The sequence below is a fragment of the Haliaeetus leucocephalus genome, unplaced genomic scaffold (genome assembly GCF_000737465.1).
Source record: "Haliaeetus leucocephalus isolate CR32 unplaced genomic scaffold, Haliaeetus_leucocephalus-4.0 Scaffold211, whole genome shotgun sequence".
In the NCBI taxonomy this organism is placed as follows: domain Eukaryota; kingdom Metazoa; phylum Chordata; class Aves; order Accipitriformes; family Accipitridae; genus Haliaeetus; species Haliaeetus leucocephalus.
In genome coordinates this window covers 60,966-77,315 of record NW_010972647.1, presented here as the reverse complement: position 1 = coordinate 77,315, position 16,350 = coordinate 60,966, and positions in this window count along the sequence as shown.

Sequence of the window (16,350 nt, the reverse complement as noted above, 5' to 3'; positions counted from 1 at the left end):
AATATGAAGAAAATTAGAGCAGAAAACAACATATATCAGTGCACTGGGAAATAGTGTAATCAGAACAGCTTATTGATTTCACAAAGAAGGACAGTTTACTATAGGTTTCAGGTGCCTCCTTCACTCATCTTTGCTTTTTGTATTGTGCATTTCAGTAAGAACACTTTCATTTTAACTTCTCAATTACTTCTTGTAGAAATTATGATATACAAGTATTAACAACAGAACTTTCAAATGTATCTAATCCAGATGCATTTTACTAATAAAGCAGTATACAACACTAGTTCAGTGCCATTTTTCCCTTTTAGTATGTGTGTGTTTATGGTGTATTGCATTAGTAAATAACCACACAACAAATGTCCTTTGTTATCCATAAAAGAAAAATAACGACCCTGAATGAATCCAGTAAAAAGACTAAGTGAATTAATTTGAATAATCACAACAGAAATGGCAAAAGTATGGATTGTTTATTCCATTGTCAAGTTGTTCTTTTATGCTAAGGTCTTAATTTTCACTTCTCAAGATGCAATGAATAACTCAGCAATTTAAAATTATGTTTTTCATTTCTGTTCATTAATTGAACAAAAAGATAAATCTAATGATGCAAAGTAGATGACAAAGTTCAGTCAAGCAGATAAATAAAGATAAGTCTCTAAAAAGAAAGCTATTGGACTATTATGTCATTTAAAGAAAGGTATTGAGAAGACTGAGACGGGGAACCAAAGAAACCTTAGCAGATATAGTAGATATAAGAATGTGGATAAGAATTGTTTAATAATTATCTAGCTTATAATGAAGTTAAAGAAGTTTCAATAGAGGTAGACATGGCCCAAGGGGATGAGAAGTGATGTTTAACGCTTGCATTGTTGAGGCTGGCTGGGACAGGAGATAGTCCCTGATAAGAAGCAGCAGTGGCTCCAAGAACCAGCCAAGACCGACCTTGTGATTTAGACAAATGCCAAGGGACAACTGAGTCTGCGCAGGGACAGAAGGTTAAGAGTTCACCGTGAAGAAGACATACAGCCTTCATCTTCACGACCACCAGACGACCACCATAATGAGGCACTGGGCAAGCGCAGTTGAGAGGAGACTATGGAAATTACTTCCTAGAGCTAATTTTAATATGAAGCGGGGATAGGTAATGCCTATGTATAGGTGTATTGCAAAACTCTGTGTATATGTAACACTTGACTGTATAAATTTAAAGTCAACTGCCAAATCAGGTGCGCACGACTTTGGTGGGACTACCCCCCGTGCTGCCCAGCGCTGAATGAACATACCTACTTTACAATCTCACTGATTGTGGAGTCTGTTTTCCGCACGTCAAGACAAAACATCAAGTATAGAATAGTAAGTATGAAGATGAGCAATAAAGACAAATGATGAAGTGGTGAAAACAGTCTCAGTGCATGTTGCAGACCTGGAGGAAATTCTTTGGAAACAGAAAAGGAGAAATGTTGTTTATAGAGAATGCCAGTTCGCATACATGCCCCTTGGTGTGTACCTATGCACCTCACTGGGTGAAGGTGCTGCTTTTTAACAGTGCCTCCCTGGTCTCTCCTTCCTGGGATAGAATTCCATAGGGTATCAAATGACAGCGTGCTGATAACTGTCCTGGCTTTATTCTGCAATTTGTGTACTAGGAATAGAAAAGAAAAAGACCAGAGAAAATGGCTTCATGGTCTAACATGGCTGCATAACGAGATAACTTTTTTTGACCAAGTATTTTTTTTCCACAGGTGTCCTGTTCCCAGCACCTCGTCATTCATGTTCTGTATTTTATGTTTGTTGCTTCAGTTATATGATTGATCTGGAACATCTAACCAGCATTGTGCCTTCCCTCACTGACGGTTCTCCGGGCCAGCATCCTGGAAGCTGCCATAGCATCATATAGCACCTACCATGGAGCTGAAGGAGCTAATGAAAGCAAAAGGTTTCAAGAACTGTTTCTGCATCTTTCTTGGTCCTGGAACAGAAAATGACTGATTGAGATACTCATCAGCTTCCTCCATGCAGATAAAGATGAAGCTTTTGGAGCTGAAGGCAGGGACCCTAAAAAAGCCTAAAGCTGAAGTGAGAGCTGTTGGAGCAGAGCTGTCAGAAATGAGTCAGAACCACAGAGTTTTACCTCAAAGTACCTGTGATTAACACATGAATAAGTGGGTGAAGCTCTCCAGGATGCAGATGAGTCTGAGTACTTTCTGTCTTTGAAAGGCACGAGGCTACACACCTCCCATTCAATTGCAAACTGAACAAACTCCTGTCTTTTCAGTCAAATGCTAGCCCTGCAGCAAGGACTTACATGAAAAATGTTGCTGGGAAATTGCTGGCTGTATTTTTACAGTGCCCCCCAAAAAAAGAACCTAAACACATCATTCTTCCATCCTTGCAGGTCTTTCAGGTAAAAACCTGGCTATTAAAGTATAATGGGAGTTTTGCCATTGATTTCAGTGGGGTAGGATTTCAACTCTTGGTTTTGTGTTATGAAATGTATAGATCAAACATTCTTTTCATGCTTTAGGCCTTGAGTCCATCTCTATCACAAACATTTTTATTCATAGCACTTTCTCTTCTGTTCAGAAAAGATCTATGTTCTTGAGTGAGATTTTTAGCTGCTTTTCTCAAAAAGACAGCATGAGCAATGGAGACGAAGAATGATTTCAGTATCTTTGTGCTTCCCTAAATCTAGGATATTGCAGAAATAGCTCAGTGCCTAATGTGAATTAGATCACTCAGGAGCTCCTCGATTTTCTTCCAGCTGCCCAAACACATCCCTCCCTTTTTTGAATGTAAATTCCAGGATTCAGAGTATGAAACGGATTTATTCAGAGATAAATAATATAAACTATTATTCGCTAGCTATAGAGGAAGACAGCCTGTAGGACCAGTATAGTTCTGGGTATGGTATTTAAAAATGTTTTTGAGCCTGAAATCAAAAGTGACATGTATGGAACTTACTAGCAGAAAAAGGTAATAGAACCATGAGTGCCTATGGAAAAGAATAGAGAGCACAGAAACTGCAGATTAAAAGAGAAAATAAATCTATTTGTAGAAGAAGTGTAATAAAAAAAATCTTCTTAAACTAGTGAGCAGAGTCTGTTAAAACAAAATTTAGGGGACATTGGGTCAGTTCCATAAAAAACATTTTTAATAAAAACCCACGTTGTGGGTCTATTTAAACAAGACACCTTTAACATTACATGTTTTCAAAAGGCTGTAGTTGCACATGCTTAAGAAAAAGCTTGGACTGTACTCATTCTCCTGGAAACAACAACAAATAAAACTATTCATGAGCCTGCCCACTGTAACCACATTGTATCGTGAGTGTAGAGTATCCACATAGTCCTTGGTTGCTATAAATGCAGAATATGCACCATTTGCTTTCACTGCTTTTAGTGTGCTTTTGACTGTGCTTGTTATGTCACCAAATCACTGCTCTCTGCAGTAATGGACTCAGTTCAAATGACAAAGATAAAGTCTACTTAGTAATTTGATGCACCGTGCATTAAGCTACATTGTGTTTAGTTGAGTTTAGCTGCAATCCACAGGCATTTAGAAGTATAACTTCTCCTACAGAAGGAATCTAATATTTTTTCAATTAATTTAACAGGAACACACTGAGAATTACAAAGAAGGAATATTAAGTAATTATAAAGAATACAGAGTATTGTGTTTGTGTTTCTTTAGTTTATTTCAAAATGTTTATGATTCCAAAATAGAAGAATATTCTTGTAATTTTGAGGTATTTTTATTATAATAGATGAAGAAATACTATTCTGTACAGTAAAATACATTTGATTGTACCACAAAACATTTTGTGTTTTTTTTGCTTTTGTGTTCAACTTGGTAAATACAGATGTCAGCAACAGTATGTCACTAGACATACACTGACAGGGAACAGGAGGGATGGGGGCTGCCCCAAGGTGGGAGCCAGCAGCTGTGGTAACCCAAGCACTAGCAGGGCCCTGCCCTCACCCTCCAGCCCCTGACTGATTTTCAATTAGCCTCATCAGCACTGGGAAACTGAGGTATAAATATTATCAGCAATGTTTCACTTGCAGCCTTTTCAAAACTTTGTTGACTTAACAAGATTCAAAATTATGTCAACACAGATGATTTTTCTGATTAATTTCCCATGGATATTTTGTTCTTCTTTCTTTACATATTATGTTAGAAGGTTGAAAAATGATGGTAAAAATACTAGGGTAGCAATGTAGAATATTGCAGATGTGATGACTGTATAGGCACTGAGTAAATAAAACATTTTCATACTCTCTTTAAAACATAAGCAGCACATCGTACCAGTTGTAAGATAGATGTTTTACTATACACAAGTAGGAGACCTTCTGAATTTTTCAAATAATTGTAATCACAAGGTTTAACAGAAGCACTTAAAGCATTGAAAAATATATAGTACTTTCATGTATTTTAGCTCTTGATGCACACATGCATCACAAAGATTCACACTAGTTCACAGTTTGATATTAATGCTTCAGTTGTCTCAAAAGGAGCTATATCTCTTTCTGCATTTTTTCAACAGATTTAAAAGTGCTAAAAGTGCACACATTACTGAAAATACACTTAATTTTACAAAATATCAAAATATAGTCTGTAGAACGGTAGCTGGTTTTCCAACATAGTTTTGTTGATTTTTCATACTAAGTAAGTCATATGAAACCACATCCAAAACTAGAATGATAGGAAGATGTCTTTTCCCTCTGTAGGGTCTTTCCAATAACATGCTAACCAGTGAAGTTAGTAGAAAAGTAGAAATCAACATGTTAGACTCCCAACCAAGTGGAGATGATTGCCTTCTTTCCAAACCATGTAAGTAGATAGGAACATTTAGATAGGTTTGTTTTATTTAAATCTAGGTTTGTAAAGAATTAAAACAAGAGGAACTAAAGGTGCCAAAGAACTTTCAAAACCCAAGTAATTCTTGATTTCACCTTTAGGAACTGAAATCTCTTATAAAAGTATGGCTTATCAAAGTAGGAGCTGTTTTTGAAAATCAGGAACCTCAAATACTTTGTACTGATGAGTTCTAAAGGGCTGTCAAAGCAGAAAGTTGACCTAGTGATTCCTTACATTTTAGGAATCAGTTAGTAATGAAATAAAGAAATGGAACGTATTTGCCTAGTTGGAAACTATATTTTGTCAAAGAATCTCATTTCCTGACTGATAAATATTGCTGAGCTGATGTCTAAACAAAAAAAAGTCATTAGAGCCCATGTTTATTGAATCAAGTATTAAAAATTGACAGATCTCATGACACAATTCTCAATGTGAATACCTTGTCAAATACAAGAGACTTTGTTGTAGGATTTTAGATAAAATAAAAAGTTATACACCTATGAACAAAATATGAGGACTATCCTTATAAAACAAGAACACATCATAGCAGTCAGTATTTCTGGAAATTATTTCTGAATACAGTGAATATAATAAATATAAATATGAATATAAGTTATTACTGTGATGCTGCTATAAAAAGTTGTTTATGAAATTTGTTTATACAATGGAAAAGAGGAATTAACTAGACAAGACCAATCAGTTTACTTCATAATAGTGTTTGGCTGAGATGGGAATAAAATGTGTGGGTTTGGTGTCTGTAAATTTGAGAAGGGACTAGAAATCATGGTGGATGCTAAAAGAACTACACAAGTTATTTGAAAGCTGGGGAAAAAAAAAACCTCCAGAGATTTTTCGATGAACTTGGCATAACCAAAAGAAGATTGAGAAGTGATTTGGTCTGAATACCAAAATATCTTCCAGAGAAAAACATCAAGCAATTTTGCTGAAGTTCAAGAGAGATACATTTAAATAGATGAAGGGAAAAAAAAAAAAAAAAAGCTATTTTAAAATCAAGAAGAATGGAGAAATTAACCACAGGAAAAGTCTATATATCTTTGATATCTTCAGATCAAGACATAAAACATTCCTACAAGACTGTTTCAACCTGACACAATTTTTTTTAAGACAAATATACCAGGCTCAATGCAGGAGTAACTGTATGAAAACCAACATCCTGTAGACTGCAGGAAGCAAAGCTAGACACTCAATTGCCTTGTCAATCTTTAGTTCTGTAGTAGAACAATTATTTCCTGATAACAATCTTTCATCTTTGAAGTGTTTTAGTGCACATTGAAACAGATCTTAGCACTTCAGCATCTAATGGCCTCCTGAAAGCTCTTTTAACTATAGCACAAGTGAGGATTCCCAAATCAGCTGCCAGTTTCTGTACGCCTCAGAAGATAAGCCAAGTAAGATATCCAAATGACAAAAAAAAGATGTAAAAATATGTCAGTGTATGAAAGGCACATAGCCGTGCTTGCACAAAGTATTTGCTTTCCATACTTATGAAACTCTGATCCATTTGGCCATGAGCTTGTCACGTCTGCCAGAAATCGCGAACAGAGAACATAGGGAACAGAGTTAAAAACATGTAATAGCAGGTCATAGAGGAAATCCTACTGGGCCAAGGTAGTTGTTGAAAGGCAATTTGTAGGATAAAATTAAGTTTTCCAGAAAATAAATGAAATCAATTCTGCTGCTGTAAGAGGAGCTGATTGTTTATTTTTTGCCCCCCTGTTTTGGGTAACCCTGTGTAGTCTGAATAACATTAGTCATACAGGTTCCATATAAAGTAAGAGAAAAAGAAAAAAGACATTTTTTTTTTCTTTTGTGTCTGTGTTGTAATGTTCCTCTGCAGTTACTAATTAGCAATATGTTCTGTTTAGAGCACAGGCTGGCCACCTAAGCCTTATGAGACATGAGAATTAATAGTTTTCTTCAAAATAGAGACTACTAAATTTTAAGGGCTCAGAGGAAATTATGAAAACTCTTTGAAGAGGTACCTAAAATCTAACCCTCTTTATAAGCCTTTTGACTCATTTATGTCTGGGCCATGATCTTGACAGTAATCTTTACACATTTAAAAATTGCTCACAGGAGTAATGTGAATCACACTACATGGATATATATATAGGAGTTCAGCTTTGTAGTGGGATAGGGGATTAGATTTCCTTTTGAGAATTGTTACATTAATTTTAGATGGTTGCGTTTGAAAAAAGAAACTGAGCTTCAGTTCTGCTTTCAGTCTTTTAGTTTCTGGTACCGCCAGGATTCAGGAAATGCAAAGAGGCACAAAGGTGAAACATAATAAAATAAATAAACCAAAAGGACCTCAAGAATTTTTTAACATAAATGAGGTTAATCTTCAGCCAGCAGCACTGTTTGATGAGTGACTCTTCATGGTTTTGTGGGATTCTTTTCCCACCTCAAAACACTCATTATCGTAACTAGTTGTGCCAAAATCTTGGATAATCAGGAACTGTATAGTTATTTAGAAAGCTCAGATTTTTCCCTAAGGAACACAGCTTTCAGATGTCGGTTAAACTGAACATTACCAAATGACAAAGAAATCAAAAAATCTTGTGTTCTAGTAGTTGTGAAAGGCATCTTGTGAACATCTACTATAGCTGTAAAATGTACTCATATTCTGAAAGATTTTTTCAGGACCCAATCCAAACTCCCTTTGCACATATTACAGATTTTTATTTTCTCATTCTTTGGTTAATGCACTTTTGGTACAAAAAAGGAAAGTTATGGAGAAAGAAAGTAAGTATGTCCCAACCTAAACTGGTTTATTATCCAAGGAATTTATCTGTGTTGAGATACTAGTTTTGAGTCTCTGATCCGATCACTTTAAACAAGAACTTGAACCAAATTCTCTTACGTCAAAGTGAGTACTACAAAGATCAAAGCACTTATTAGTATAGACTGGATGATGAATGGCTTTAAGTAGCTGAAGGAAACATAAAGCAAGTAAAAAAATACAGTTATACAATGTAACCTGTCAGTCACAGAAGCATTTCATTGAGTGCAAGAATGAACGTTAGTTGGATCAATTTCTCATGCAGCTAATTCTTTTAAAATCCAGAAACCTGTCAAAATAGGGCTTTAAAAATAAATGAGTTTTCCAAATGAGCAGCAACATGGAGGAGTCTAAAGACAAGTGGTGTAATTTGAAAGGTATGTCAAAGGTGAGCAACTGTTAAAAAAGAAAGGAAGTAAACAGATCTAGAATAGTTACCATTTAGATACGCAGGAGAAAAACAAGACTGAAGTGCATGTCTCATTAACTCAGTCTGCCTCAAATCCAGATGAGAAGTCTATAGAGGTGCTATCTTTCACAAATAAATGAACGTAGTTTCTGTAATTATTTGTCTATTATTTGTCGGAAGGAGGACAAGGGAAGGTGAACACAAAGAAGCAGTGCATTCCAGAACTATGGCATTCTAAGCAAAATAATCTAAAGTTTAGCGATATTCAGAAGGTACCAGAAGGTAACCTAAAGTTACTACTGATTAAATAATCCAGGACAACTTGACCAATAAAGTGTATTGAGGAGAACAAGTTCACTGGAAGACAATATAATATTGAAAAATATTATAATGCATCTCAACTTAATGCAATAATATTTCCAGATGACTAATTCATGGTCTGGTGGCATGGACATATGGAATCAGCAGTCCTTTGCTAATAGTAATAATAATCATCATCATCATCATCACCACCACCATCATCATCATCATCAGCTGAATTTTGAAGGGAATAATGAAACTTTATTGGTTCTGAATCTGTCCCCTTCATCAGCAGAGTTCCACTGACTTCAGATTCATCTTCTTTAATTAAGTTCCTATGTTAAGATGCCATTTCTTCTCATATCGGACTCAGTATGCAAATGTCTCTAATTTTCTTAATTTTTCAGTCATATTTTTTCATTTGAGTGCCCTTTGTTTGCAGATGTAAATGACCTACTATGCTTTCTGGTGACCATCTGTATCCATAATTGTTTCTTTTGGTTCCGTAGCTGTGTATGCATATTCTGGAAAATCTGCCTCTGAAGTGTGAGTTGGTAACTCATTCATATGCCTAACTTGCAGCACATTGTCATGAACATGTTTTTAAAGCTTCTACACAAGCAGCAGACTTTTGAAAATCAAACCATAAACCAAGCCAATTTAAATTAGCCTAGTCTAAAATAAGTACCTGGGAGCAAAGCTAAATTAAACGAGTATCAGTAAGATGGTAAAAAAAAATTTTACAAATTCAAACTGTGAAATATAATTCTAAAACCACGTTGAAACCCATCAGAAGCTTTGAAATACAGAAGCATTGAAATACCTAAGCTATTCTTTCTTATTTCATTTGGGATTCAGAAGTCATTTGGTCAATAAGACTTGACAACATCCTCTTGGAAGAAACACATACACTTGTTTTTTTCAGAATCAATTTTCAGTCTACAAGGAAAAGCAACATGTAAGCCTCTCTTAGTTATAGTGGATTTTTTGTTTTAATGTTCTTTCCCGAGTCCCTTTAATATTTCTACTTTTAAAAAATAACAGTCATTAATATTGGTTTACTATCTTTGCTGATGACCAAGTAATTTTTCTGTAGCTTTGAACATGGAATAGAATCTAGATTATCAGGTTTGGGTCTAGACTTTGATTTCTTATTTTTTTAATATCTAGTGCTTTAGTTTTGAAGATTTGAGTATGCAAAAATCGAGGTCAAACCCAGATCAAGGTATGCATACAGGTTAGGATACTAAAGACAAAGCCAATGATGAATGGGCTAAAGAGATATTTCTTAGTTTACCTCTGAGGCTGGAATTTCTCAAAATCTTGTATGAAATATAACTGCTGAACAAGAGCAAAAGGGATCTGATTTTCATTTTCTTGAGATGTTGTGTTATTGCTATGTATAGTTGCTATTATTGTTAACATTAAAGCAGTATTAGAGTGAAACTCATTAGAAACAGCTGCTATGTTGTTAAAGCTCCATCCCCTTCCAGACTACTTATGAAGTTTACCTGAAACAATCAATGAATAAGTTTCATAAATTTGCCATCAGCTCCTAACTAAATCAACAGTATATCTTTATAATCAGAGAAGGTGGGGCTAATTTGACTAAAATTAAACATGTATATCTCAAGTTCTCAGTCTAACATGTATTTACAGTCAGTGTAGACTAATGCACAATTCATCTCTTAACATAAACAGCTAAAAGAAATCAGATTTTATGTTGAAGAGCCATTTATTGCCATTGACTATAAAATGAAAGTAAACAGGCTAAGCAGTATACAACCATGAAGGATACACCAAAAATTATCATAATTTTAAAAAGAGTAGTCATAGAAAAATCGATTAAATGCTCCTTATGGAGGTCACCTACCCAAACCTCCTGTTCAAATCAGGTCTATTGCCAACACTAGATCAAGTCAGCTGCAGTTTTGTCTAATGAGCCTTGAAAGCTTCCAGGGATGGAGGTTCCTCACCCCCTCTGCATGACCAGTTCCGCTCATTCTGCTGGTAAAAAAGCTTTTCTGATGCCCAGTCTGAACTTACCAAGTCACAATGTGCAACTACTGCCCCTTGCCACTGCCATTTTGCCATGGATTTCTTTTTAGCTTTTATTTTTTATTATAAAACTGATTCTAATCTTCATGTATGCAAAACTGTTCTTCCAGAGATGTTCCAATATAAGTGATTCAGAGCTGTCTCCCTGAATGTTACCAACAAAGAGCTGTTTTGCAGGGTATTTATTTTCTTCAGACAAAGAAGTCTTTTGAAGTGACAGACAATTTCTAAACCTGGATAATTCAGTTATCAAATCTATACTGAGCATCATTTTTTTAAAACTTAATGGGGCAGATCCATCAAAGGCTGCACTGAACAAGCATGACATTTGACAGTACCTTCATTCTGAAAACATTGTTCATTTCTGCTTACAAGTGAACAATCTACTTTTTGCTTTCTTGTCACTCTATCATGTTTTTCCAATGGTACAGGAGTTAACAAGTAGTAATAATATACAGTAAATGCTTTAGTATGGAGGTGCCTATATCATAGGCAAGTAACAAAGGTATCGCATTTGACTGGTATGAGAAGGAAAATATTTGGAAAGTTGTTAGTTACTCCATCTTCAAGTCATAAGTCTATCCCTTAGAGTTTTTTAGTGTGTAAGGCAGAATAATTACTGTCTACAGTTCTAGATATATTCTATTTTCTATTCATTCACAACCAGAGGTAGCATTGGCTTTTCAGCCAAATAGCATGCATGTTATTTATACAGAAAAATACTTCATTATGGTAACAATTTGTAGGCAGGTCTGTAGGATAATTTCATTGACCTCTTTTTCTTCAGCTTGCATGAATTTCTGCTATTCAATATATGTGTTTCAACTCTTTTTTTCAATATAAATGTGAGGTACAAGGAAAGAATAAATGTGTCTATTAGATATTAGAGATATCAAATATAGATAACATACTCTATCAGAATATTAACCATGGAAAAATTTCTGATTTAAACCATGCAGGAAAAAAAATGGACAATAATGTAAAAGACATCCCCAGGAAATAATTCATAAAAAGTCATGCTAATTCTGGTTTGGTTTTGTCCAGGTGTTACAGCAATGACCTCCAGGATCCTAGACTCAGTAGTTACTTCTGTCTATGATCATAAGTTGAAACTGGGGTTTGTCCAATGTATGCACTTTTAACTTCAGCCTGTAGTCAGTGGTGACCTTATTTTGACCTAAAGTTTAAATAAATGCACAGTGAAGTCTAAAATTGAGACTATAGAAAGTTTAGTGTCAAGAAAAATGATTCAAATAGTTGTAAAAAATAACTGAAGTTGAATGCCATGCTAATTAACATCTCAAGTACTCACTAAGTACATTGTGTCAAATGTGTGACTAGGTTACTGGTACATGGCTTCTATAGCCTGTTAGTACAGATTATAATGAAAGTTATCAACAAGAATTACAGTATCTTGGACAACATTTAGTTTTCATTCTTTAACACCTAACAGACATCTGTGTTTTTAATTTCCTTCCTGATTGTGCTAAAATATCTTTATTTAAAACCTTATTAACTATCACCATCACCAACAAGTAAAAAGTTAAAATTAGATTTGAAAACTGTAAATGGCAGGAAACGCATCATTAGCAGGCTATGTGAATCATAATGCTATGGCCTGCTATCTTATGATCAAATAAAATTTACCTGTGACAGAGTATATTATAATGCTGCTTTCCTTTTATTTTGCTTTCGTTTCTCTCAGGAGAAGGTATGAAAACCAGTATAGGCACTCTTGCTGAAATATTTTATTTCCTTCCATTTAAAGAAAAAAGAAAAAAGTGCTTTCTGACATTCTTTCAGTGTGTGTAGGTATAAAGGTGTACCAGTGTATATTATTCAAAACAACAATAAAGAGCAGTAGACATAAATATTCCATCTGAAGGGAGCAATGTTACCAGCAGAGATGGAGAGTGGATGCTATCTTGGCTGTGTCAGTCCACTGGAATGGCCAAAACCCTCGAGCTGGAAGAGAAGAGGAAGAAGCATGTGCCAAATTGGCACACAGTCATTCTCCTTTTGAGCAAATGAGAAGCAACATCTAGAATGTAGATCTAGGAACACCCTCCACAATAGCACTCTAGTTTCACTTCTGCTCCAGCTGCACAGCTCTGTCTATCTCTTTTTGAAGTGGAATCATAGGTATTAATGAAATATTTTTCCCATAGTAAAGAACTTTTGCTTCTGTCCAATAATTAGGGAACATAGATTGTAGTTGCATCTAGATTCATTATTCAGATTTTAATTTAATGATAACATGAGCTTTTCTATGTCACAGATCAACGAGGCACATAGAATAGCTTTGTATAAAATGGAAAATTCAAAATTACAGTTCTTCATTTTTTCTAGACCGTTGTAGTGGCATCCAATTAATTTCCTTTGGTATTGGTTATCTCCCTTCTTAACTGAGGAGATAGCAGTAAACTTAATCTAAGCATTTAAATTTCTTCTTGACTGTTCTTAGGTACTTTTCCTATCACTAGCTAGAATCAGCTTCTAGATAGTAAAAGAATTAAAAAGGCTTTATTCCCATAAATTTTCTGGGAGAGGTCACATTCTCATCAATCCCTCCCTGAGGCTGTTGGCACAATTCCTGCATTTGTCTTTTTCATTGTTATCTTCATCATATTCAGACTCAAAAGTTGCATCCCAAAAGATCAAACTTTTGCCATCCCATCCTTTAATTCCTCTCCCTTTTCCTCTAAATATTCTAGATCTATGTGCTGTAAGAAAGAAATCACATGTTAAAAAAAAAATGCAACTCTATGATCAGTGGTACACTCTGCTACAGTATGGAATGGAAATTTTAAAAAGCTACATAAATAGTCAATGGGTCACATGTAGTTGGCTTTTAAATGAAAATTTAAATCTGTCTATCACAGGGTGTTTTGGGTTTGTGTGGCGGGGTTTTGGTAGTGGGGGAGGGGCCTCAAGGTGACTCCTGTGAGAAGCTGCTAGAAGCTTCCCTGGGTCCACCTTTAGCCAAGTCCAACCCAATCATTGATGGTGGTAGTGCCTCTGAAAGAACAGATTTAAGAGGGGGAAACCTGCAGCAGGGGAGGAGATTGGAATGTGAGAGGAAAACCTATGCAGACACCAAGGTCAGTGAGGAAGGAGGGAGAGGTGGTGTGCTGGAGGAGGGGATTCCCCTGAAGCCCGTGGTAAGATAGCAGGCTGTCACCCCCCAGCCCATGGAGACCAGCAGGGGAGCAGATGCCCACCTGCAGCCTGGGGAGGAGCCCACATCGGAGCAGGCGGATGCCCCCGAAGATGGCTGTGACTCCATGGGAAAGCCTGTACTGCAGCAGTCAGTGTCTGAAGGACTGCAGCCCACAGAAGGACACACGCCAGAGAAGTTCGTGAAGAGCTGCAGCCCATGGGAAGGACTCATGTTGGAGAAGTTTGTGGAGGACTGTTTCCTGTGGGAGGCACCCCATGCTGGAGCAAGGGAAGAGTGAGGAGTCCTCCCCCTGAGGAAGAAGGAGCAGCAGAAACAATGTGTGACAGACTGACCCCCACCCCCATTCCCCACCCCCATTCCCCGTCCCCCTGCGCCGCTGGGGGGAGGAAGTAGAGAGAACCAGGAGTGGAGTTGAGCCCGGGAAGGGTGGGGGGGATGTGTTTTAAGATTTGGTTTTATTTCTTATTATCCTTGCTTTGATTTGATTGGTAGTAAATGAAATTGATTTTGTTTTCCACGAATGTTTCTTTATATTTTCTCCTCCTCATCCCACCAGGGCTGGGGAGGGGAGGAGTGAGCAAGCGGCTTTGTGGTGCTTTGTTACCAGCTGGGCTTAAACCAAGACGCAGGGCATTTCAGTACTTGTACATTTAAAAGGCTATGGCTGCAGCCATATAGATTTTAACATTTTGTTTCAATTGAAAATTGAAGCTATGGCCATAAAAGTTACAGTAAGATTTGGAGAGCTAATATTAGGAAGAAGATATTTTATAGCAGAGTGACATTAAACCATTAAAAATACATTCTGTGACGGTAGAAGGACAAGAATTTCTCAAAGGACGTGTACAAACTCTGATCTGCCCAAGAGGAGGTATGGGCACCAGGGCAGTTGTCTCTTGGAATTGTTTTAAGAAAGCAAAAGAGCAGGAAAGCCACCTGTGCCAGAGAAGCTGCAGTGGCATTCAGTTTTAATGATGTGAAGGAGTACTGAGCAAACAGATAAAATGGAAGTCACCTCACAAAGAGTTTTTCAAAAGCCTTTCTTCTATTGGCTGTTATGGCAAAATTGGGAATTCTGGGATTTTTCTCCCCCATGAATTCTTAAAATATGGTGCATGTATGTGTGTTGGGTCATTCATAAAACAGAAGTTCTTAAAGCCATGTAATCATCAAACAGTGTCAGTGGCAAACCGTTGCCCAAATAACTTCTCTGACACTTTTCTTAAAGTGAAGGAGGAGAGTCATGTAGATTAAAGGGGCTAAGTTCAGTGTACCATAATGTACCAGTTTTCAGCCTTTTAGTCACACTGACAAAGAGCAAAAGTTCAGTTCTCAAGCTTAATTGTCAGATCAGGCTAACGAAGATTTTATAAAGATAAGTAGATAAAGCTACTTTCATATGCAAATATATATAGTCATAGATGCACAGCAAATTCATGCATTTCTATAGATCTACTACTACCATTTTTCCCTTAGATGAGTTTTGAGTCAGTATTTTATACACATTTTGAACAGAAAGTATCAAAACCAGGAATATTAAAAAAATACTTTTATTTTCATACAAACATTCTTGGTGTTCCTTAAGTTAGGGGGAAACATACCTGCTTTAAACTTTGCAGTAGTGCTTCTGGTTTCAGCAGTCATTAGCTGTAAGCATGCAGAAATAAATACATATTTTTTTCTAACTAGCTATTAACTGAAAATTATAAATGCAGGAACTTCTGCCATAGATCTTATTCTTAGGAGTACATATTTCAAACAGGAAGACTTCTACATAATGGTATTTTGTAAGCATAAAAAAAATGAAATGACAGTGCAGTTTCTGTAGAGTTGCTGTTGATGTTTTATTAAGAATTCATGATATGTCAGTGTACTTGTCACAGTTATCTGCTTACTTTCAAATTAGCTTTTTATAATGACTAATCAAAATATTATTGATTCAAAGAAATCTGGGATAAGTAATACTGAAGTATTAGGTTGTTGATAAATGGCTCGGTAGCACATAGAATATTATATATGTTAGATATACAGTACCTGTGTATGCTGTGTCAAAAGTAAATCATGATTGCCTTTATTGCCTCAGGAATCTGCCTTAGGAAATGAACTACGTAAGTGATTATTTGGAAAGAAGGTAGTCTGCTTAGTGCACTTTGAAAATGGCTCATTTCTGTTGCAAGTTTGTCTAAAGAAGTATAAACAAACAAACAAAAAGCATATATTCAGATATATAAGTGGAAAATATACCCATAACGTGTAACTTTATGGCAAAGACAACTTTATCAAGCTTTCTACATTAAGCAGTAAGGAGAATACCAGCAGAATACTGGCACTTGCTTTTGTCTTTGGGGGTGACTTTTGTGCATAGTTTCAGACCCACAGAAAAAGTCATATTCTTTGTGTTTGTAGTCAGGTGGAGGAGTAGAGAAAGGTGAAATGTGTTACTAACCATCCCTGTAAGTTACAGTAATGCAAAGCAACAGTACTTAAATAAGGAGAAAAGGGAATACAATAAATGGGAAGGATTCTTGCATTTATAACAGAGCTACTGACTAACACCTGAGGTATGATTGCATTATGAGATGTTTGGGTTTTGTAAATACTTATTCAGAGGCCTTAGTCTTGCAAATAAGTATACACTTTTTTCCACTTCAGTGGCTGGCTTGCCTGGCTGTCTTAGAAAGAGTAATGTGAATGAGTGTTGAAGGACTGGACTGAAATCAGATCATATGTGGAGATAGCTAATGA